Genomic DNA, 25,846 nt, shown 5'->3' with positions numbered 1-25,846 from the left:
TTTTTTTTCCTATGTTTGTCCCTCTGCCCTGTCTCACTCTCCCATTACAATATCCCTGCTATATACAGTTGTCTTCCAGAAGAGTTACTGAAAAAGTGATACATACAAGTAAAGGGAGAGAGGCCACGAGTTCCAACCATCAGCTCATAAAGTTTTTGGCAATAGGGAGCATAAACTCCACTCAGGGTTGGATTAAGGGAGGGTCTCCTGCAGATCCGCAAGTGTAGGTGAGTCTCCAGGGAATGCAGTTTCAGGAAAGCAGTTCTGGTACGCAGGGATGATTATCAGCTGATGCGGCACAGCAGTCATCTTGTAGTTACCAGGAATGGTGTTGTGGGCATCTGCAGTGTGAGTTGTCCTTGGGTATCTGGCTTCCTTAAGAATGGCAGAGTAGTTCTTGTTTTCCCCTGAGGTAATGCAGGGCTGGTAGCTATCATCTTCTCAAGTTGCAAGTTCTTTAACCTTGGGACATCCAGTGCCAGAGAGGCCAGGGAGGCCACCCCCGGAGGGGGGCCGGTCATTCGGCTCGGGGCTGCGCAGGGGCGTGAGCCCCCAGCCGCGGAGCCCCTGGAGGGGGGTCGGCCTTTCGGCGTGTGGCTGCGCAGGGGCATGAGCCCCCCGGCCGTCCGGCGCGCGGCTGCGCAGGGGCGTGAGCCCCCCGGCCCTAACCTACTTTAAATACTTTCAAAGGAGGTTTTTATTTCCTGTATCACATTCCTCAACCCTAGATATTTCATCTGGTTCTTGTTTAAGGTATCTTTCTTCTTTCAAGTCATGAAAGGACTTCCTCGTCTCCTGGAGCTCCTTGTCTCTTTTCTCTTCCATCTCAGTTAGTTTGGTCACTACAAATATTCTGATTTCTTTATCAGACATGTCCACGACATCCATTGTATTGACTGTGGGTGATGTAGGCTTGATGATTTCCCTTGGGAGAGAGGCCTTTTGTTGATTGCTCATACTTCTTGAGCCTCTGCGATTGTTCCTCGTCATCAGGTGATCTATATGTTGCTTCCTAACTTATTTAAGGTATCTCTGAGTGTTAAAATGTGTGCAGGATTAGAAAATTGATGATTTCTCTTATGGTTGGCCTACCCGTTGCTCACCAGTACCATGTACTGTTATCACCGAGTGGTTCTGGGTGATCCAAAGTCCTCCCTGTTTCTAAGGAGTGGTGAGCCTCCAACTGACCTAATAAACAATACCTCAAGAGCAAAGAAAAACAAAATAAAAAAAAGTGTGCAACACACACCTCACGCTATTCAAAACACTAAAATTCAGAGAGTCCAAAGGTAAGTGGGGAAGGGGCAGAGGATGAATGATGGTCCTGGGCGTACCGGCCTACAGCCACAGGCAGCCTGGTGTCTGGAACTGCTGGCCGGCTTGATCCAGTTTGCAGGTGGGGTGGGGAGGGGTGCAAGTTCATGTTAAAGTCCCAAAGAACCAACCTGAAGTCCAGAGATGAGTAGGGGTGGGATGTGCAAGGGTTCCGGGAGGAAGGGCCTGTAGTCTCAGATAGCCTGGTGTCTGGAACTCCAATCCTACCAATTTTTAAAACTCTATTTCAAATGTCTCTTCCTCCATAAAGCTTTCCTTGCTTAGCCAAAATTAATCTCTCTCATCTCTGTAGTTCCATCATCCATGTGACTTTCCTCTCTTTAAGCTCTTACTTATTTGTGTGCAAGTCTGTTCTACCATTGTGGTGTTTGTTCCTAGAAGATGTTTTATGTTTCATACATTTCTCTTCCCCTTTCCTTAACCTAGACCTTTGCTTTTTACATACGTAACAGACACTCAGAGCAAGGCTTTTGAGTGGTAAATGAAGATCAGGCTATCAGAAACATCCCACAGGCTGTGAGGAGTCCTTGAAGACTTGTGAGTTAGGAAGTGACATGATCAGAGTCACAATTTAGGTTTCAGGAAGATTTGTCCAACAGCACTGTGAGCGATGGACTTTGTAAAGGGGTGATGCAATGCCGTCATTCTCAGGAACCCTGAGCATTTCCATTAGCTCAGTGGAATTGGACAGGGGACAGAGCGTAAGTATTGTAGGCTTTGGCACCCACAATGAATAAAGGAAGAAAGATGGAAAAGTAGAGACAAAAACTCAGGCATCAAGTCTAGGTGGCCAAGAGAATAGAATGGTTTTACTGCTGGAAAGTTGAAGCAAAGAATCTGATTTGCCAGTAGTCTGAACATGTGGCCCAGCAGTGGGGCTACATGACGAGATTACTGTCACATTTCCATGTCTTCAGTAGAAATTACAGTGATATTAGGAGACTTGACATTGACTCAGTAATTAGATCAAAACCCTTTGTGCTAAAAACATTTTTATAAAGCCTTACAGTGTACCAGAGTTTTATGCTAGGCATTAGAGATACAAGGCTGAATAAAACAGTTTACCTGCCCAAGGGCCATGGGGGAGATGAAGAAAGAAGTCATTATAGTTCAGTAAGATCATACTATTAGAGAAGTTTGTGTATGTCTACTTGCTTTCCTGTTTATTCATTGATTCAGCCATCTTCCAGAGAGGTACTGAGGCAGCTTGCAGGAAATTCAAACTAGTATAAGTCAAAATGAGGATAAAGGCTTATGGAGCCCTGAATGAGGCTTAAAATATCCCATAATAACCAACACTGCTGTGACTGAGCCACAAATCTGGTTCAAAGTTTCCCACAAAGATGACCTCATTCAATTAAATAATTTTCTCAGAAAACCAAATAAATTAGTTAAGGCAATTTAAAAATTTTTATTTTGTTAGACAACAGATTTTAGTAATAAGACTAGTTGGATGTATATTTGGTGTTGTATTACACAGACTTGTTTTTTTCTTTTTTCTTTTTTTTTTTTTTTTTTAAGAAAAGCAGATTTAGCTTTAATAAATCAAAGAAATGCTAAGGAAATATGCTTAAAACTTAAAGCCAGGAAACAGGTTGAGATTCTGTTCAAATAGTAGGTACATGAACCTATCAGCAGCTCAAGACAAGACAAAAATTGTTAAAACCGGAAAACAAAGCCTAGAAGAAAATTAGTAATGTTTTAGTCAAAAGTCATAAGATTTTATTTCACCAGTTCAGTCTCATGTACTTAATCTATCTTCTGTTGTGGTTCGATTTTCCCAATTAAATTCTGGGATATAATATTCAACTCCAGACTTGTCCTTAAATTGGCCATTTTCTTAGTTTTTGAACCCTTATTTCTGTGTGACTGTATTTAATTTTCCTGGTATAGCAGTCCCTTGAGAACTTCTTGGAGATCTGATCTGGTGTTGGTAAATTCTTTCAGATTTTGTTTATCTGAGATTATTCTTGTCTTTTCTTCCCATATGAAGGATAATCTTGCTGGGTATAGTATCCTTGGTTGCAATTGCTTTTCTCTTAATACCTTGAATATATTTTCCCATCCTTTCCTCACTTGCATTATTTCCAATGAGAGATCCGCTGTCAGCCTGATGGGATATCCTTTGTAGGTAACTTGATGCTTCTCTCCTGCCAATCTTAGTATCTTGTCTTTGTCTGTGGTTTTGGTCAATCTGGCTATAACGTGTCTTGGAGAAGATGTTCTTGGTTGATTCTCTTGGGGGTCCTTTGTATTTCTTGAACTGGATCTTAGAATGCTTCTCTAGGTTTGGAAAGTTTTTCTTCCAGGATTTCATGAAATACTAACAGGTCCATTTGATTCTTTCTTATAGTATGAATTTCCTCTTTTTGATCTTGCAAGAATTCCCTCACCTCCTGGAGCTTATCCACTCCTTTCCCCTACCTCTTTGGCAGTTTATTGTCTCTCTTTTTTTCAATCTCTGTGAGCTTTGTTATCATGAAAATTCTAAATTCTTTATCTGACATTTCCATGAATTTCTTCATACTATCTGCGGATGAAGAGGAGTTATTATTTTTCCTTGGAGGGAGGTATTTTCTTGTTTTTCCATGTTTCTCATGACCCTCCGGTGATTTCTAGTCATCTGATGGATGGTGTGCTTCTTCTAATTCTTGAAGTTCAATCTGAGTGTTCAGAGACGTGCAGGAGGAGGTGATCTGCAATTTCTTTTCCATTCCATTCTCACTCTTTGTGCATCACAATCAGTGGGGATAGAGGAATATTCTGACCCTAGTTGTATTCAGATGTTTAGATCCTGTTCACTTGTAACTGTCTAGACATTTACTGTGTAGGAGTAGAAATAAGTGAGGAAGAAGTCACAGCAGAAAATTTTCATCTTTGTCTCTGAAAGCAATATTTCACAGCTGAAGTTTAGGATCCATGGGCCAGACTTGTCTTATTTTTTTTGAGAGAGATATTTGGTGTACGACTCATGTGCTTGCTAGAGAGACAGAGACTGAAAGCAAGAAATCATCCCCTGGTTGGGGGGGCGGGGAGGGATGGCCTCTGCAATCTCTTCTCCTTTGTTTTCCTCTCAGGATCTTGGATACACGTGTACTTGAACCGCAGTCGAGTATGTGGGAGTCCAGTGATATAACCATTATGCCATCCTCAGACTTGTCTTTATAGGGTTCCTTTGATTAGAATTCCAGAAAGAAATGTTTGATTACACTATTCTTAGATGACAGCTTCACTGAGGCAGAAATTGCGCCTTTTCTGCACACCTTTGTATCTGTCATGCCTGGTACATAGTAGGCTTGCAAGAAATACTTATTGAAAGAATGGCAATAATGATAGTAATAATTTTAATATAGGGAGCCAGCAGGTGGCATAGTGCTTAAGGCCCTGGATTCCCATTAGCCTGCCATAATTTCAGTCTCAGACCTTGTGGCTTGAAACTGATGCCGGGTGCATATGTGCTCCAAATCTCAGAATAATGGAGGAGAAGGGATTGGTCATCTGCCCCTCTCCCCCTAAAGGTGATTTTCTCACTTTCCCTCTCACCGTTTCTCTCTGACAAGCATATGTGCCCTATGGCAAAAACCTTGAAAAAAAATGAATATAAATAAAATAAATAATGTATTGACATTTTATTTATATTGAATTCAGTCTATTTATGTATAACTTATGAGAAATTTATTATGACAGAAGAGAAGAGTTATGAGGGTGTAGAAAAAATGGTAATAAGGATGAGTTTATTTTTGTGGGAAAAATTTTTTGAAATCCATGCATAGGTTTTGTTTTTTTGTTTTTTTGTTTTTTTCATTATAGGGCGTGTGCGCTCGCCAGACAGAGAGAGACATAGAGACAGAAAGCGAGAAATCACCCCCCAGGGGGGATGGTCACGCTGCAATCCCTTCTCCTCCATTCTCCTCTCGGGATCTTGGGCACGCACGCACACACGCCCGGCGTGAGTTTTAAGCCACCGGGTCCGGGATGCGAACCGCGGTCGACTATGTGGGAGTCCAGCGACATAGCCATTACGCTAACTGCTGGTTCCCATAGGTTTTTTTTTATAATATTCATTTTCCATAAACTTTTTGATGAACCCTCATTATATTTCTTAGTTCAGATATGTGGAATCTGGCCATATTATCCCCTGGGATTCAAATACCATCTAAAATAGTACATTGGAGGCTCAGCCTTGCTGGTGTAAGCCAGAGGGCTACACAGTTCCTAGGGCTGCCTCGAAGGCCTGGGTTGGTCCCCAGCCCCACCTACAGGCTAGGTATGGTGGTGCACGCCTGGGAGGCTGGGGCGGGAGGTCTGCAGCACAGTGAGACTAGGTCAGAAATCCCTGCCACATACACTTCCCATGTACTCTCACTTCCTCGTGTGCTCTTTCTCTCTCCTTCATGCACTCACTCTTATTCTATATATATTTATATATATGTGTATATATATACAATATATATACACATATATATACACACATATATATACATATGTGGCTTTCATGAAGTCCACATTAAGTTAATTACTCAGTCTAGCTAGTCTGTACTCTTGTCTCTAAGATGGAAAATGCTGGACAGATCTAAGTATCAGACCATGCTGGTCATTAAACTCCCTGAGCCTGATTCCTTCTCTGTAAAATGATAATAATAATAATACTTATATCCTAGGGTGATTATATAGTTTAAACTAAATAATGCATATAGAACACTTAACCCAGTACCTGGCATGTACTACTTGTTCAGTAAATGTTATTTACTCAGTAAGTCCCGTCTCCATAAAACTTATTCTGACCATTCATCTCATAATGATCTGTTTACTCTGAATTCCTAATGCACTATTATTCTGGACACTGGGTTATTATTATTATTTTTGGAGAGGTTTTTGCTATAGGACACATACGCTCGCCAGACAGAGAGAGAAAGACAGAGAGACAGAAAACGAGAAATCACCCCCCAGGTGGAATGGCCACACCTCAATCCCTTCTCCTCTTGGGATCTTGGGTGCACATGTGCCCAGCGTGAGTTTAAGCCACCGGGTCTGGGACGCGAACCGCAGTCAACTATTTGGGAGTCCAGCGACATAGCCATTATGCTAACTGCTGGTCTCTGACACTGGGTTATTTTAATGTCTTCTTTCAGTATCTGTTTTATGCTCATAGTTTGTTATCCCATGCCATCATGATATTGTATGTTTGTGGGAAAAAATTTCACTCCATTTTTATCCCCCACCCCACCTAGGCTGGTAGTAAGAATAGGTATTAATATAAATTAAAGCTAATCAGAGATGAAATTACGTTTGGATTTACATGAACATTTTTTTAGTCTCAATCCCTTCTCCTCTTGGGATCTTGGGTGCACATGTGCCCAGCGTGAGTTTAAGCCACCGGGTCTGGGACGCGAACCGCAGTCAACTATTTGGGAGTCCAGCGACATAGCCATTATGCTAACTGCTGGTCTCTGACACTGGGTTATTTTAATGTCTTCTTTCAGTATCTGTTTTATGCTCATAGTTTGTTATCCCATGCCATCATGATATTGTATGTTTGTGGGAAAAAATTTCACTCCATTTTTATCCCCCACCCCACCTAGGCTGGTAGTAAGAATAGGTATTAATATAAATTAAAGCTAATCAGAGATGAAATTATGTTTGGATTTTACATGAACATTTTTTTAGTTTTTTTTTTTTGTGGAAGTTTTCATAATCTGAAACATATCTAGAGATATACACTTCATATTTCAAGATAACTCACAACTTTAAAGCATTAATTAATTAATAAAAACACATTTAAGCCAGTTAAAAAAGAAATAGGGAGATTATACAGATATGGAACATTTCCCAGTGCAAACATTTACCATTTGAGTAGATCTTGCTTTCCAGATCTTAGGATCATGTTTGCAGAAGCATCCTGCCATGGACCCTGAGTGTCCCTGAGTATGCTTACTGAGGATGCCAAGACTACCCCTGGTGGTTTTTTACCTGAACCATTTCCTGTTTTTCAGGGCTGTGCATGCAGCAAGGAACCTTAAATCTTTTCTCAGAGAGGAAGCTTATTTTCATTACTGCACGCACAGCATCTGTGATGGGCCCTTTCTGTTGAAACCTGGAGGCTGATGCAAACTATCATGAATAATAAAGTCTTTCATCTCTGACCCAGGAGTCTCGTGTTTTCTATGAAAAAGTACTAGGCTGACTTTAGCTTGTAAGAAGGGTAAAAATCACAGACTTTGCATAGTTCTCAGGACAAGTAAGATTTTCTGATCTCTTTATATTAATATTAAGTACCCTAAAATGTAAGTAGATATGCTGTGTATGGGAAACAATGACTTTAGATCTAGGAAATGCAAATACCAATACAAGTTCACCAGTTTCCTGACCATGCTCTAGTTACATTGTCCTTCTGGGGCCTTGAGAGAATACTGTGCCATGGTAAAGAGAACCAAACATGCTATAGTTGGGGACATCACTTCTTTGGCACTTGACAACCCTGTCCCCTTTTTCAGATTGCTACTTCTCTGTGTCTTGGTATTTCATCTGTGAAATCAAGATGGTACTGCTTACTCTCATAGATTATGGTGGGAATTAAATAAAATATCATACATGGAAATGCATGTCACATAGTTGATAACTGGTAAATTTTAGTTTTCTTCCTCCTATAGATTCTCTTCAGTATTTGGCTTTAAAAGTCTGTCCTCCATATATGTGTGAGCATAGTACAGGTTAAAAATCTAAAACCCAAAATGCTCCAAAATCTGAAAACTTTCGAGGTCTCCTATATCTCCATGAGTAGAGAATTCCACACCTTGCATTATGGGTTGCAGTCAAAATGCTATGGTACAAAAATATTATATAAAATTACATTCAGGGGACCAGCAGTTGGCATAATGGCTATGTTGCGGGACTCCCATGTAGTAGACTGCGGTTTGAGTCCTGGACCCAGTGGCTTAAACTCACGCTAGGCGTGTGTGCATGCGTGCTCAAGATCCCAAGAGGAGAATGGAGGAGAAGGGATTGAGGTGTGGCCACCCCCCTGGGGGGGGATTTCTCGTTTTCTGTCTCTCTGTCTCTCCCCGTCTTTCTGGCGAGCATACGCGCCCTATAGCAAAAACCTGTACAAAGGAAAAAAGATTGCATTCAGTCTATGTATATACAGAGTATATGAAATATAAGTTTGTGTTTAGACTTGGGTCCCATCCCAAGATAACTCATATGTATATGCAAATTTTTTCAAATTCCAAAAGATCTGAAATCTGAAACATTCAACCTGTACTCCTTTTCCTTTCATATCTATAAAGTGAAAGGTTTGATAATATAGATTGAGTATTACTTATAAGACAATGATGCTTAACTCTCAGTGCACATTGAATTTTTTTTAAGTGAAGATTTTAAAAAATACTTATTCCTGTACCCTACCCTGAGAGATTCTAAGTTGGCCTGGGTGAGGTTTAAGAGTTATATTTTTAAAATATCTCCTCTCAGTCAATTTTGCTTTTTAAGAGATTTTTGCTATAGGGCATGTGTACTTACCAGAGAGGCAGAGAGACCAAAAGCAAGAGATTATGCCCAGGGGGGGATGGCCATGCTGCAGTCTTTTCTCTTCCGTTCTCCTCTTGGGATTTTGGGCACACGCATGCGCACACCCAGTGTGAGTTTCAAGCCATTGGTTCCAGGACTCAAACTACGGTTGGCCATGTGAGAGTCCAGCACCCTTAACTACTATGCAACCTGCTGACCTCTATCTCAGATGATTTTAATATGCAGTTAGAGTTGAAAAAAAAACCCTTCCCCAAGCCCATGCCTATCCATCCCTCTGTTCCCCTCCTATCTTCCACCTGTCTTCATTTTTACATTGAAAACAGTCCTCTGGGACCACATTAAATTCTATTCTTTGGATCTTTCCTAGGATGTAGTTTATTATTACACCCTTATATTTTTTCATTTATTTATTATAAAATCATTCAGTAACATAAAAATCCCTTGTGGTCTCTACCACCCTACTACAGAAATAAAGCATTACCAGTGTGACCGAACCCCTAATCCTGCCTAATCTCTTTGCCCTTAACCTCATTCAGCATCACTGCTTGTCCTTGACTTTGGTGTTCATCCCAGGCATTTCTCTGCATTCTTACATGTGTATGGTTTTTGAAACTATACATAGAATAATTCAGCCTTTTTAAAGTTTGTATACACTACATCACACTATATATTCTTCTGCAAGTTGCTTTTTCCTCAGTGTCATATTTATGAAGTTCATGTACATGAGTACATATTATTTGTAGCTTAGTAACTTTTCCCTAATTATGGTACTATATTATGTACATCCACTATAATTTACTCATGTTCTTGATAGATATTTAGTATGACTTCAGTGTTTTACAAATACTGTTACTACTGGTTTTTGTCTAATATGCATTTCCCGGGGAGCATAAGTGAGTTTTCTGAATCTAGGATCTATCTAGGAATGAAATTCTTGATTATAAGGAAAATGCATCTTTCATCTTCCCAAGGAGGGTGTCCTAGCTTAGAATCCCACTAGCAGCATAGAACAGTTTTTCTGATGCTTAAAATTAAATTAGAATAAGAAATACCCAATATTCTCCAGAGTTGCTCATAAGGGCATTTTCATTTCTATTACTCAGTGTCCTTTACATGAAGTGCCATCTGGTATTTTTTTTTCCCCCCCTGTCGTTAATGCTAGAGAATTTTTTTTTTTCTCTCTCTGAGTATACTGTGCCTGTTTACAAGAAGATTTAAAGCTATTTATTGACCTTCCCTGACAAACTGCCAGGCTTTCTGTTAGCCAATGGCTGCTCCCTCTTTAATTCTTTTTTGTTTTAGCTGCCAAGACAGCAAGAAATTCAAGGCTCAGGTGTGGAAATATATATGATTTAGTTTTTTCCTTTTCTTCTTACATGGAAGTATTTCTCTAGTGTGATTCTTAAGAACAGCTGCATCAGAACCATAGGGTTGCTTGTTTAAAATTATTCTTTTTTTAAAAAAAAATTTTTTTTTTTAATTTTTAGATTTCTGCAATAGGGGGCATGTGCTCATGGGAGAGGGACAGCAAGAGGGAAAGTGAGAAATCCCTTCTTCCCCCAGGAGATAGGGTCACACTGCAATCCCTTCCGTTCTCCTCTCAGGATTTTGGGCATGCACACACGATTTTCAAGTTTCCGGATCCTGGGCTCAAACCAGGCAATGTGGAAATCCAGTACCTTAACTTCCACGCCACTTGCTTGCCTCTAAAATGCTGCTTTCTAAGCCTTGTCACACACCTGTAGAATTAGAATCTAAAGTAGTACTCCAGAATTGGCATTTAAAAGCTCATGCTAGATTTGGTGACTAAATCTGAGAATATACTGTATGGCTTATGATCTTAGTTTCATATTCATTGTAATTCTTCTCTAAGAAATACATTGTTATTTTAAATCACTTCAAATCCCTTTTGTATCCCATGGGGGGAAAATATTAAAATCTAGCAGAATGAAATATTTTTATAAGCTTGGCCCCCAACCATTATCTTTCCATTGGTTGTATTTGTATTACCAAGCAGACATTTACAACTCTCGGTTTAAATTCATGGATTCCATAAATATTCATCGAGAGCCTACTGTCCTCCCCGCAGTGTGGTCTGAGAAAAACAAATTAACAGATGAAACATGTAAACCACAAGAGGCTTTAGGGATCTTTTTTCTGAATGTTGTAACCTCACATGAACCTATTCCTGAATAAGAAGCATATTTTTCTTGAGTAGTGTTTTGGCAGGCATAGACGTTTGGCTCTGATTAATATATTTATATAGTGTATTGTGATATACACTCACTGGCACTTTATTTCTTGACCCGTATCTTCAGGGATCATTTACAATGTTGAGTGCACCATGGAGATAAACTCTCTTGTTTATTACCCTGAGAAATGCAGACTAAAATCTTACTTAACTTTTTATACTCAGTAATCAAGTTTTAAAAAGTGACAAACTATTAAGTCTGGTTAGAAAATACTTTGAAAACAAAACAGTTGGCCTCTTTTATCCACATAAATTTAGTTCTGTTTATGCCAATTAAATGTTGGTGGAAAGGGATATTTACATTAAGTCGTCCTAGTTAATAATTTTCCTGCCATGCAACCCACATAAACTCTCTGGCACCCAGCCTCAGGGAATGCTGTGTACTCAGAACAACGCCAGTGTGTGTATCTTGGAAGGTAATAGGCATTCAGATGCTTAAATTAAATCACTTACAATGTTTGCTTTTGACAGTTGGGATGATAACTAATTTGTTTGCGTAGTTTAGTTTAATTCTGTAAATATTTATTGAGCACCTACTGTGGAGTATTTGTAATCTTTACAAAATACATTCTTCATGGACAGAAAGAAAATGTCTTGGGTCAGTGCACATGTTCTAACTGGTAGTAAATTCTAGCACTAACCATAGGATAAATGACATTTTTCTAAACTAGTAAGTTGCTTTGATTTATCGGCACCAGAAATGTTACCTTACGAAAATGTCTGTAACTTCGTGTATCTGTGTCTGACAGGTGTGAGGTAACTCACTTCATCTTTTTTTTTTCTGGAGAGGTTTTTGCTATAGGGCGCATGCGCTCACCAGAAAGACAGAGAGAGACAGAGGCAGAAAGTGAGAAATCACACGCACACCCCTCCCCCCAGGGGAGATGGCCACGCCACAATCCCTTCTCCTCTCGAGATCTTGGGCACACACACACATGCGCCCAGCGTGAGTTTAAGCCATCTGGTCCGGGACTCGAACCGCGGTCGGCTACATGGCAGTTCAGTGACTTAGCCATTACGTTAACTGCTGGTCCCATTCACTTCATCTTTTTGATGGAAGCAGTTGAATGGATTTAATGCCTGTTCTTCGATCAACTGCCTCAAAGTCACCCGAAGGTTTGGTTTGATTTGGTTTTAAATTCAGATCCTAGACAAATTGCCTAAATGCACATCCCCTGAAGACACTGTTATAGCAGATATAAGGAAGAGAACTCTTAGATCTTTTTCTTTTGTTTGCTTGTGAAGATTTTATTTTTTATAGCAGTTGTAGTTTCATAGCAAAATTAGGAAAAAGAGATTTCCCAAATAGTCACTGTCCCACCTCCCATGTAGTCTCTCCCATTTTCAGTAACCTCCATCAAAGTGGTCCATTCATTATAGTTGATAAACCTACATTGACACATCATTATCACCCAAAATCAGTAGTTTACAGTAAGGCTCACTCTTGGTATTGTACATTTTATGGGGTTGGATAAATGTATAATGACATACAGAGTATTTTCTTTTTTTTTTTTAAGAATTATTTATTTTATTTAATTAATTTATTTTAATTTGTGATAGGGCATGTACACTCACCAGTAACAGAGAGGAATGTGAGAAAGCAAGCCACCAGGTCCAGGACTTGAACCATAGGCAGTCATGTGGAAGTTCCGTTTCCCAACCAGCATGCCACCTGCTGGCCCATAAAGAGTATTTTCATTGCCCTCTAGATCGTCTGTGCTCTGCTTGTTCATCTCTCCCTTTCCTCAACTTCTGGAACCACTCATCTTTTTACCATCCCTTCGCCTTTTCGCATATTTGGAACCATGCAGTATATAACCTTTCCAGTCTGTATGCTTTCAGTTAGTAATATGCATTAAAGTTTTTTCTGGGTTTTTTTCTGGGTTTGGTAGCTTATTTCTTTTTCTTTTTTTAGAGATTTTTAAAATTTACTAATTTTTAATTTAATTTAATAATTTGTTTTAACATGACAAGAGAGGGACAGATTGAGAGAGAGAGAGAGAGAGGGAGGGAGGGAGGAAAAGAGAGAAAGCAAGCCACCAGGCCCAGGGCTCGAACCACAGTCGGCCATAGCTACCATGCCACCTGCTGGCCCCTTTTTTAGAGATTTCTGCTGTAGGGTGTATGTGCTTGCCAGAGAGACAAAAAACAAGAAATCAGCCCTCATTGGTGATGGTGACATTACAATCCCTTCTCCTCCATTCTCCTCTTGGGATTTTGGGCACACATGCACACACATCGGGCATGAGTTTTAATCGTCAGGTCTAGGACTCAAACCATGGGCGACTACATGGAAGTCCAGCAACATAACCATTACACCATCTGCTGGTCCCGACCTCATTTCTTTTTAGTGCTGGGTAACATTCAGTAGTCTGGAGTACCACAGTTAATTTATCCATTCACCTACTAAAGATCATCTTGGTAGCTTCCAAATTTTGGCAATTATGAATAAAACTGCCATAAATAGCTACATGTAGGTTTTTGTGCGGGAGTAAGTTTTAAATTCCTTTTAAATTAATACCAAGGAATGCAGCTGCTGTATTGGATGGTAACCATACGTTCACCTAAGTAAGAAGCCACCAAATTTTATTCCAAACCAGCTGTGGTCTCACCAGCAATGAATGAGAGTTCCTGTTTATCCATATCCCCACCAAATTTGTTGTTGACAGTGTTCCAGATTTTGGTCATTCTACTAGTTAAATAGTAGTATCATGTTGTTTTACTTTGTAATTCCTTAATGTCATGTGATGTTGAACATGGTTTCATATGCTTATTTTCCACTCGTTTTATCTTCTTTGGTAAGCTATATGTATATTAAGCTCTTTGGTACATTTAAAAATCCTGGCTGTTTATTCTCTTGTTGAGTTTTGTTTTGTTTTGTCTTGTAATTTGCTATAGGGCACACACTCACCAAAGAGAGAGAAAGTGAGAAAGCAAGCTGCCAGTTTCAGGGACTCAAGCCATGGTCGGCCATGTGGGAGTTCAGCGCCTTAACCACCACACCAGCTGCTGACCCTTGTTGACTTTTAAGAGTTTTTATATTGGATAACAGTGCCGTATCAGATGTGCCTTTTGTAAATATTTCCTCCCAGTTTGTGACTTTATCGTGTGATTGCCTTTAGTGTCCTTTGCAGTCAAAATAATTTAATTCTAATGAAGTCCAGTTCATCAGTTCTTTTTCTTACTGATCAAAAAAGTCCTTGACATTCTCCAAGTCATCTCTATTTTCTCCTTGTGATCTTCTATAAGGTTTATACTTTTGCATTTTTGTGTTTAGGTCTGCGATCTATTTTCAGTTAATTTTGTGAAGAATTTAAGTCCTTTGTCTAGGTTTTTTTTTTTTTTTTGCATGTGGGTGTTTATTTATTTGAGCAGCATTTCTTGGAAAGACTACCTTTGTTCTGTTATACTACTTTTGCTCTTTTGTCAAAGAATAGTTGATGGTATTTATGTCTGTCCACTTCTAGGCTTTCAGTTCTTTTCAGTATATCTACTTATAGGGGCCAGCAGGTTAGGCATGGTGGTTGAAGGTGCTGGATTCTCACATGATCTACCATGGTTCAGGGACCTGGTGGCTTGCTTTCTTGCTTTCCCTTTCTCTCCCTCTCTGCCTCTGGTTGAATTAAAAAATTATCTACTTATAGTTTATTTTTTTGCCAATACCTCATTTTTTAAGACACAGTATTATTGTGGTTCTCCTGAGTTTGCTTATTAACTGGGACTACAGCAGGTACCATCACACTCAACTCTTTTCTAGGCAGAGTCTTGGTAAGTTGTCCAGGCCAGCCTTGAGCTTGGGATCAGCCTGCCTCGCTCCTGAGTTCCTGGGGTTGCAGGTACATGGCCATGTTGGCCTTTAGATTGGACTAATAATCAAACCTGAGCCTCCCATGTGATCTCATCCTATAGTGCAGAGAGCACACAATGTATACCACCAAAGCTGAACTACCAATACCATACTATCTTTTAAAATTTTTATTCTTTTTTTTTTTCCCAAAGAGTGCATGTGTATGCACAAGTAATCATGCTGTTATCCTTTTTTTCTTCCTTTTTCCATCCCATCAGAATCCTGGGTATGCACACATGTGACTTATGTGCTTTTAAAAGTCATGGAAGCCAGGATTCAAACCACAGTCAGCCATGTGGAATCTGGCTCCTTTTACACAGTGCTTAACTGCTGCACTATGGGACTGGCCCCATGCCATCTTGATCTCTGTAGCTTTGCAGTAAACCATGAGGTCAGATGGTGTCATTTCTCTACTTTCTTCTTCAATATTGTGTTGCCTATTTTGACCCTTTCGCGTCTCCATATACACTTTAGAATTGTTTTGTTGATATCCATAAAATGCCTTGGTGGGATTTTGTTTGGAATTGTGTTGAATCTATAGATCAAGTTGGGAAAAACAGGTATCTTGACAGTACCGAGTCTTTTTTTTTTTTAAGAGAGATTTTAGTATGGGGTACATGTGCTCACCAGAGAGACAGTAAGCAAGAAATCCCCCCCCCCCCCGGAGGGATAACTACGCCACAGTCCATTCTCCTCTCTTATCCTCTGGGGATTTTGGGTACACATGCACACATACTCAGTGTGAGTTTCAAGCTTCCTGGTCCAGGACTCGAACCATGATTGGCAATGTGGGAGTTCAGTAACATAAACATTACACCATCTGCTGGTGCCAGTAGTACTGAGTCTATCTGTGAACATAATTGTCACACCATTCATTTAGTTCCTCTATGATTTGTTTAGTCAGTTTGTCATTTTCCTCACAGAAATCTTGCGTACAATTTATTAGGTTTACACCCAAGGATTTCATTTGTGTGGGATGCTAATGTAAGTGGTATTTTGTTCTTAATTTTAAATTTAACTTCTGGTATATTAGAAAGTGATTGGCTTTTGCATATTAGTTTTCTGTACTGCAAGCTTTCTCTAATCACTGTTTCTTGGAGGTTTCTTTTTAATCAATTATTTTGAATTTTCTACATAGACAGTCATATCCTCTGAGAATAAAGACAGTTTTATTTCTTACTTCCCAGTCTGTATTCCTTTTATTATTTTTTTTCTAGTTTTACTGCATTAGCTGGTACTTCCAGATAATGGAGTGGTGATAAGGGGCATTTTTGTTTTGTTCTTGTTTTTAGTGGAAAAACTTTGAGTTTCTTACCACTAAGGATGATATTAGCTATAAGGCTTTTTGTTCAAAAACAAACTTAAAAAAGGAGAGTAAATTAAACCCAAAGTAAGTAGAAGAAATGATAAGATTAAAACATTTCTTTACCAAGTTAAAGAAATCCCCCTTTATTCCTAGTTTACTGAGGGTTTTTATTATGAATGAGTGTTGGATTTTTGTGAGATGCTTTCTCTGCATCTATTGATACTATATTGTTTTTCTTATTTTGTTTGTTGGTATCATAGATTAGATTAATTGAATTACAAATGTTGAACCAGCTTTGCATATCTGAGATAAACCCCACTTGGTTCTGGTATATTCTTCCTTTTATACATTGTTACATTTGATTTGCTAATATTTTGCTGAGGATTTTTGTGTCTGTGATTATGAGAAAAGAGTGATCTGTAGTTTTATTATAATGTCTTTGCCTGGCTTTGATATTTGAATGGATTAGGAAGTTTTCCTTCTGATTCAATTATCTGAAAGAGATTGTAGAGGTAGTGTATGATTTATTCTTAGAATGTTTGGTAGAATTCATCTTTGAAGTAATCTTGGCCTAATGTTGTTTTAGAAAGTTATTAATTATTGATTTGATTTCTTTTTTAGATATAGACCTATTCAGATTGTCTGTTTGTTCTTTTTTCAAGAATTATTTATTTATTTTTATTATCATTATTAATCTTTAATTTGATCAGAGAGAGAGACAGAGACAGAGAGGGAGGGAAAATGAGAAAGCAAGCCACGGATCCAGGACTCGAACTATGGTTGACCATGTGGGAGTCTAGCACCTTAACCACCATGCCACCTGCCAGCCCCTGACTGTTTCTTCTTATGTAAACTTTGGTAGATCGTGTCTTTCAAATAATTAGTCTATTTCATTCAGGTTTAAAAATAATGGGGATAGAGTTTTTATAGCATTCCTTTATTATCCTTTTAATATCCATGGGATCTGTAGTGATGTTTCGTCTTTTATCTCTGTCTTTTTTCTTTTTTCCTTAGTAACCTGGATTGAGGCTTATTAAAGAGTCATCTTTTGGTTTAATTGATTTTTCCCTCTTAAGTTCCTATTTTCAATTTCATTGACTTTTGTTTTAATCTTGTCATTTCTTTTCTTCTATTTACTTTAGGTTTAGTTATTCTCCCCCTTTTTAAGTTTACTCCTGAACTTCATTTTTTGAAAGAATTATTCATTTAATTTTATTTATTACTATTCAACTTGACTAGATAGAGAGCAAGCAAGCCATCAAGCCCAGGACTCAAATTGCAGTCAGCCATGTGGGAGTCCAGCATGCCAATCACCACACAACCTGCCACACCCTGAACCCCATTCTTAAGAATCTTTGTAAATAACTCTGAAACATATCCAGATTTACAAGCTGTTGTTTCAATTTGTCTCCTAGATTTTTATACAAAGAAAAACCTAGGATCAGATAGATTGATTTGCCTGAGGTCATCATATATGCATTTATAAGAATAGATCATTGTTGGATTTCCCTATATAAATCTTATTATCTAATTTAGTTAGTCTTATTTCTGATGACAAATTAATCTTATCTTTATATGACTGCCTTAATTATTTATGTTTTCCACAGAGATAGTTATAGTTTATTTATTTATTTATTTATTTTGAGAGGTTTTTCGCTGTAGGGCACGTGCGCTCGCCAAACAGACAGAGAGACACAGAGAGACAGAAAGCGAGAAATCACCCCCTAGGGGGGATGGTCACGCCGCAATCCCTTCTCCTCCATTCCCCTTTCGGGATCTTGGGCATGCATGCACACGCGTGCCCGGCGTGTGTTCTAAGCCACCGGGTCCGGGACGCAAACCGCAGTCGACTACGTGGGAATCCAGCGACATAGCCATTACGCTAACTGCTGGTTCCCGAGATAGTTATAGTTTAGTAAGAGCATTTGCTGTGTCAATTTTTTTTTTTTTTTTTTTTTTGGAGAGGTTTTCGCTATAGGGCACGTGCACTTGCCAGACAGACAGAGAGAGACATAGAGCCAGAAAGCAAGAAGTCCCCCCCAGGGGGTATGGCCACGCCGCAATCCCTTCTCCTCCATTCTCCTCCTGTGATCTTGGACACGCACGCACACGTGCCCAGCGTGAATTCTAAGCCACCGGGTCCGGGACACGAACCGCGGTGGACTATGCGGGAGTCCAGCGACATAGCCATTATGCTAACTGCTGGTTCCCAATTTTTTTCATTTGCAATTCTTGAGGTTTTTGCATAGGGTATACTAATAGCCATAGTAGAGATATGTTTGTCTGGTCAACAGAGTATGGATTTTCTTTCCAGGAAAACACTCATGTCTGACATAAGTAGTCTGCATGTGCTTTGTATGTGGTTACAGTGACATTGTGTTGTGTGAGCCAGTACAAGTTTAGCATTTTCTTGGATTGCTGTCTTGATTCTGTGCAGTGTTTCCATTGAAATTGAAATGCTGGTACGGTGGTTTTTGCTTGGTTGTAAGTGCACTTTTAGTACTATAGCTTTTATTTAAATGCTATAGTGTGATTTGATTGCAACTATTAGTAGAAAGAATTATACTAGGAATAAAAACATATTGATACAAATAAAATATGTTTTATATTGCAAGAAGAAAGCTGAATATTTAACTCAGTAATTGCCATCATTCTACCTTGTGTTAACCTAACAATACAGTATAGTACAAAGTATTTTAAAATAAATTCCTTGTGATTTTTAAAAATAACTTTTGTTTTTCTACTTACATGACTGTGCTTGTTTCATCATGCAAATTTTAAAATTATAGAAAAACTTATAAAAGGAAAAAAACCCCTATTTTTCAGAGATTTTTGCTATAAAGCGTGTGCACTCACCCAAGAGACAGAGAGACTGAAAGTGAGAAATCACCCCCCAGAGGGGATGGCCACGCTGCAGTCCCTTCTCCTCCATTCTTCTCTTGGGATTTTGGGCATGCATGCACACATGGCAGGTGTGAGTTTTTTCTTTGTTTTTTAGAGAGGTTTTTGCCATATGGCACGTGTGCTCACCAGACAAACAGAGAGAGACAGAGAGACAGAAAGCGAGAAATCCCAGGGGGGATGGCCATGCCACAATCCCTTCTCCTCCATTCTCCTCTCGGGATCTTGGGCATGCACGCACATGCGCCCAGCATGAGTTTTAAGCTACCGGGTCCGGGACGTGAACCGCGGTCGACTACATGGGAGTCCAGAGACCCAGCCATTACGCTAACTGCTGGTCCTGGCAGGGGTGAGTTGGATGCCACCAGGTCTGGGACTTGAACCATGGTTGACTACGTAGGAGTCCATAATATAACTATTATGTTGTCTGCTGGTCCTGAAAAGGAAAAACATACTAAATCACCTCTAATTCCACCACCTAGAGATTTAGACGCATGGCCTTCCAGCCTTTCTGTAAATGCACACATTTAGTGGTAAATCATCGCTGATTTCATTTCATTCCATTCTGTCTCTGGGTTAATGTTTAATTGAATGCAACACAGATTTGCTCTATAAGTTTTTATGCCTTTTAAATATCAAACAGTACCTGTACACGTTTCAGTTATTAATATCCTTTTGAAACTTCTCTTCTTGGACCCCCCTTTTTTAAAAATAGCTTCCTTCTACTATCCTTTCCAAATGCTGGAGTAGTTGGTTATTTAGGAGATTACTTACCTTTCAAAAAATGTACATAATGTACTGAAAAAAAAAATCAAGAAGTTTAGATACCAATACTGGATAGAATTTTCACAAATATTTTTGCAAAGTGAAGTGAGTGGGAATATCTTAAGTTTCAAAAAGATGCAAAATAAGTGACATAAAAACCCCTCTATAAAAAGTACTTAGTGGAGCTCTGAGTGCCCCCTTTCAGAGACTAGGACAAATGAAGATTTTCTGCTCAGACTTCACCTTCCTGACCCCAAGATCTAGACAGGCCAATCACAAGCCATCTACATTTGAGCTCTGAGCAGCCCTTTTCAGGGACTAGGACAACTGAAGATTTTCTGCCCAGACTTTACCCTCCTGACCCCAAGATCTAGGTCAGAGTAATCCTCAATTCCCACAGTCTGCTGCACAAAGGGAGAAAAATGGAACTGCAGAGAGATTGTAGAACACCTCCTGCATGCCTCTGAACACTCTGATTTAGGAAAAAACATATAATCCATCAGATGACCAAAAATGACTGTAGAAGCACAAGAAATATGAGAACTCAAGAAAATATCTCTCCCTCAAGGGAAAAGAATAACTCCTCATTCTCCACAGACCATACAGTGGAACTTGTGGAAATGTTAGATAAAGAATTTAGAATATTCATAGCAACAGTGCTAACAGAGATGCAAGAGAAGAGAGACAAAGAACTGCAAAAGATGCAGGAGAAAAGAAAAAATGAGTTCCAGGAGGTGAGGAAGTTCTTGCATGACCTGAAAAAGGAAATTCACACCATAAAAAGGAATTTAAATGGAATTTTTAGAGATGAAGGCTGTCATATAGGAAATCAAAATCTCCCTTGAAAGTATTAAAAGAAGATTAGATCATGTTGAAAATTGAATCTCAAATGTAGGAAATAGACCCTCTGACCTAGAAAAATTCACTAAAAAGACTGAGAAAATAATCCTCAAAAATGAGAATAATATACAAGAAATACTGTATACCATTAAATGCCCAAATGTCTGGATAATTGGTATCCCAGAAGGTGAAGAAACTAGTAAGGTCATTGATATTCTATTCCATGAAATCCTGGAAGAAAATTTTCCAAACCTAGAGATACATTCAAATATCCAGACCCAAGAAATACAAAGGACCCCACATAGAATCAACCCAAGAGATCTCTAAGGCACATCATAGCCAAATTGACCAAAATCACAGACAAAGACAAGATACTAAAATTGGCAATAGAGATGGGGCTGGCAGGTGGTATGGTGGTTGTGGGCATTGGACTCCCACATGGCCAACTGTGGTTTGGGTCCTGGACCTGGCAGCTTGCTTTCTCACTTTCCATCTTTCTCTTTCTCTCACTCTGTCCCTCTCTAGTCAAATTTAAATAAATAAATAAATGAATAAATAAATAAATAAAATAAAGTTAAAATAATTCTTAAAAAAAATGTTGGCAAGAGAGAAATGTCAAGTTCCTTTCAAAGGACATCCCATCAAGTTGACGTTGGATCTCTCATTGAAAACAATGTGAGCAAAGAAAGAATGGGAAAATATATTTAAACAGTGTTAAATGAAAAGTAATTTCAATCAAGAATGCTATACTCAGCAAGATTATCCCTCATATGGGAAGAAAAGATAAAAACATTCTCAGATAAACAAAACCTAAAAGAATTTATCAACACCTGACCAGCTCTCCAAGAAACTCTAAAGGGAATGCTATACTGGGAAAACTAAAGTTAAAAATAAGATTACAAAAAACAACCAAGAGAATGGCCAACTTAATAATAACATTGAATGTTAACTTCCAGAATTTAAACAGAAGGATCAGATCACAGTAATAGTGCAAATTCAACAGAAGAGATTAATTACATGAGACTGAATAGGCGAAATAGAATTTTGTGACTTTTGACTAAAACATTACTGATTTTTTTCTATGCTTTGTTTTCCAGATTTAAGGATTTTTGTCTTCTCTTGAAGACAAAAAGTAGGTTCATCTACCTACTGTTTGAACTGAATCCTAACCTTTTTCCTGGCTTTAAGCCTTAAGCAAACTTCTCTTAACTTTTCTTGATTTTGATCTATTAAAACTAAAACTGTTTTTCTTGAAATTAAAAAATGCATGAAGAAATACCTTTTCTAATGACTGCAGTAAGCTATGTAGCTCCAGCTAGCTGCTACTTTATAGTATGTTCATTCTACTCACTGAGGTTTATGTCTAAAGTCAGATATGTGTTCATAGATATGTATATATCAACTACAATTGCTATTTAAAGTATTTAGATTAATTCACATATTTTGGTGAATTGATAAAATATTGGGGAAAAAGGCATGGAAATCAAGTGTAGATACCAGAGACAGTGTGGAAGAAGGATGGGAACTGGTGGTGGGTGAGAGGTAGGGAATCAAGGGTGGGGGGGCAAAATCTAAGAAATAAAAAATGGAAAATTATTTGTTGACAGTAACACATATGGTAATATCCTTGATTGAGCTAATATACAGTGTATTCTGGATGAAAAATCTCATTTTGTATACCGTAATGATGTACAGTGAATGAATGTAAATAAGTTTTTTTTTAAAAAAGTACTTACAGAACATATATTGTATAATTCCGCGTATGTGAAGGTCCTAGGAAGAATATGCAAATTCATCAAAATGAAGAGTAGAATAGAGTAACCAAGGACTTGGGGGAGGGGGAGCTGGGGAGTTATTTGCAATGAACACAGAATTTGTATTCGGGATACAAGAAAGTTCTTTAAAAGAATATTGGTGTGGGACCAGCAGATGGTCTAATAGTTACATCATTGGACTCCTGTGTAGCTGACCACAGTTTGAGTCCTGGACCTGGAGGCTTAAAACTCATGCCAGCCATGTGAGCGTATGTGCCCAAAATCCTGAGAGGAGAATGGAGGAGAAGGGATTGCAGCATGGCCATCCCTCCTGGGGGCTGATTTCTCACTTTCTGTCTCTTTATCTCTGTCTCTCTGGTGAGCACATGCACCTATAGCAAAAAGTCTTTCTCTGAAAAAAAAAAGAGAGCAAGTTCTTAAAAAGAATCGTGGTGTGGGACCAGTGGATGGCATAGTGGTTATATTGCTGGCTCCCATGTAGTTGACTGTGGTGGAGTCCCAGATCCAGCAGCTTAAAACTCACAGGCCAGGTGCAAGTATGTGGGTGCCAAAATCCTGAGAGGAGAATGGAGGGGAAGGGACTGTGTTGTGGCCATCCCCCCGGGGGGTGATTTTGCTTTCTGTCTCTCTGTCTCTCCGGCAAGCACATGCGCTCTATAGCAAAAATTTCTCTCTCAAAAAAAAACAAAAACAAAGGGGCAGGGGAATAGTGGTGATGATAATATGCCATTGTGGCAATGCTTAATCCAACTGAACTATAGACCTCAACAATGTCAGAATGCTAAATTATATGTTCAATATTACCACGGTTTTTTACTAAGCATTAAACCCTAATGCAATACAAATTATTATTACCTCTGTTTAGTAATTTTAACATTTAGTTCTCATCAGTTATCACTTAGTATGAAGTACCCTCCTTGGCCCCTGTTAATTGCAGTATTTCTCACTTATACTAACACTTTCCTTGCAAGAGGATCAGATTGTAATTTGAAGGGGCAGAAGTCTACCTCATTTGCGATCATTGAAAAATACCTGTTATATTTCCTCAAAAATCTCACTGAAAACAAACTCTTACTCATATTTTCGTGAGAATATTTTTGATTTAGAAATAGACTCAAAAAAACTAATAATTTCTTTTCTCCATTAATGCTTTATTAAGCTTTGTTGACCTATATAAGGGTTACAGGCGAGGAGGGAGTAGAAGGATTAGAAAGATTAGTCAGCCGCTACTCCTAAAAATATCAGAGTGATTTTTTTCTTCTTAATCACATAACTGTAACCTTCTGTCCACTCAGAGAAAACTAAGGTGAAACCTAAAGAATACATTTTCTATTTTTCACTGCATACAAATATAAATACAGCAGAATGATCATAATATGACATATGTTCTGGAATTCCCCAAATCTTATATTTTAATATTTTTTTCTTTTCTTTTCTTTTTTTTTTTTGGAGAGGTTTTTGCTTTAGGGCACGTGCACTCACCAGAAAGACGGAGAGAGACAGAGAGACAGAAGGCGAGAAATCACCCCCGAGGAGATGGCCACGCCGCAATCCCTTCTCCTCCATTCTTCTCTCAGGATCTTGGGCACGCACGCACACCTGCCTGGCATGAGTTTAAGCCACCGGGTCCAGGACTCGAACTGCGGTTGACTGCATGGGAGTCCAGCAACATAGCCATTACTCTAACTGCTGGTAGGTTTATTTTATTTTAATATTTAGGTTTATTTTCTTTCTTTAATGTGAGAGATAGAGAAAGAGAAGCAACTCCAACAGATATCCATGCCACCATCCTCCCCCCAGCACTCTGTCAGCCAGGATGAAAGGCACACACACCTGGCTTGTACAAGTCCACGTGGGAACTGAACCCCTATCCTCCATATGGCTCCAGCATTGCAGAACATCATGCCAGCACTGTACACAGCAGCATAGCTTAATGTTTTATATTTAATCTTATATTTTAAAACATTCAAGGGGCCCCAGGTGGTGTGGTGGGTAATGTGCTGAACTCGCGCATGGCCGACTGCGGTTCTGGTCCCAGACCTAGCTGCTTGTTTTCTCACATTTTCTCTCCTCTCTCTGTTGTGTGCATGTGCCCTATATGAAATTTTAAAATAATAAATAAAATTAAATAATTCTTTAAGACATTTGAAAAAGCTCAGAATCATTATTTAGTGGTGTGTCTTTTAAATGACCATCGATTAAATAAAAATTATAAACTCTTTTGTTGTTAATTAATTAATATCCTGCTTTGTTCCAAAAACTTATTTAAGATATTTGACTGGAATATATAAAGCATGACAGAATAACAAGGCAAGAGAGGGGTTGTCAAAGACATCAAATCAAAGAGAAAATAAGGCTAGAAATGTAAGGTAAAGCTGGGTTTCTATTTGTTACTACAAGGTGCTATTCAGTTGTTTCCTAGAATCAAGCTGAGGGAAATAAATGTGTTTACAGATTCCGTGTCCATAAGGATGACGCAGATCGTTATATTGCTGAAATGTACTGGAAAAACAATAACTACACATTTCTTAAGGGCAGTTAATAGAAAATGTGTTTATCTATAGGCAGTTCCCCAATTTCAAATGCATACTCCCCCAGTAGCCTCAGTGACTAGTTCATCAGCCAGTGTTTCTTCACATCTGCCTTGTCGCATTGTAAATTTTGTTGTCAGGTGCCATGGAAAAATAGAATTGTAAAGAAAACGTGTGGGTGCCCAGTGTAGCCATTCAGGCTGTTCGCAGAGGTCCCTGTGCATGACCACAAGGGGCCCTATAGTGCTGGGTTCTGGATCAAAGCATCATTCTTGCCAGCTCCTCTGCAGAGTGTTTTTCGTTGTAAAAGGATTTTAACAGCTACAAAACTCTTTGAAACACGCTGGCCTAATGGTACAGTCAGGACCATGCATAATAAAAATATACCTAAGATCTCCTAAAAGCTGGCCTGGCCTTTGTGTGGACAGAAACCATGAGGCATGTTGGGGTGACTCAGAAAACCCTTTGCCGGAAACAGGGAGATCTGAGTATTTCTCTCTTCTCTGCCACATCTTATCTCTGTCACCTTAGGAAAGGGATCTGACTTCTGAAATGTCTTGCCTACCTCATCTGCAAAATGAGAGTATAAAATGAGTAAGAACTTGTCTGTCAGGTTTTGTCCATTCAAGATTTTTGATTCTGCCTCTTGCCTCATTGATGACAAATGCTTTGCTGTCAGGTAAGGTTTTTCCTTCTGTCAAAGAAGGAACCATCGAAGGAAGAAGTGACCAAATTATCTGTAGAAAATGTGAGCAAAGAAAAACATAT

General features: G+C 38.9%; 1 protein-coding gene across 1 annotated transcript in view; it reads left to right on the top strand.

Moving 5' to 3' along the window:
- Positions 1-25,846, top strand: part of MSH3 (mutS homolog 3) — a gene marked incomplete in the record, with an annotated part of 248,405 nt that overhangs the window by 197,129 nt on the left and 25,430 nt on the right.

Source organism: Tupaia chinensis, unplaced genomic scaffold (assembly GCF_000334495.1).
Source record: "Tupaia chinensis unplaced genomic scaffold, TupChi_1.0 Scaffold000099_1, whole genome shotgun sequence".
Classification (NCBI taxonomy): Eukaryota; Metazoa; Chordata; class Mammalia; order Scandentia; family Tupaiidae; genus Tupaia; species Tupaia belangeri.
This window is presented reverse-complemented; position numbering and strand designations above follow the sequence as displayed.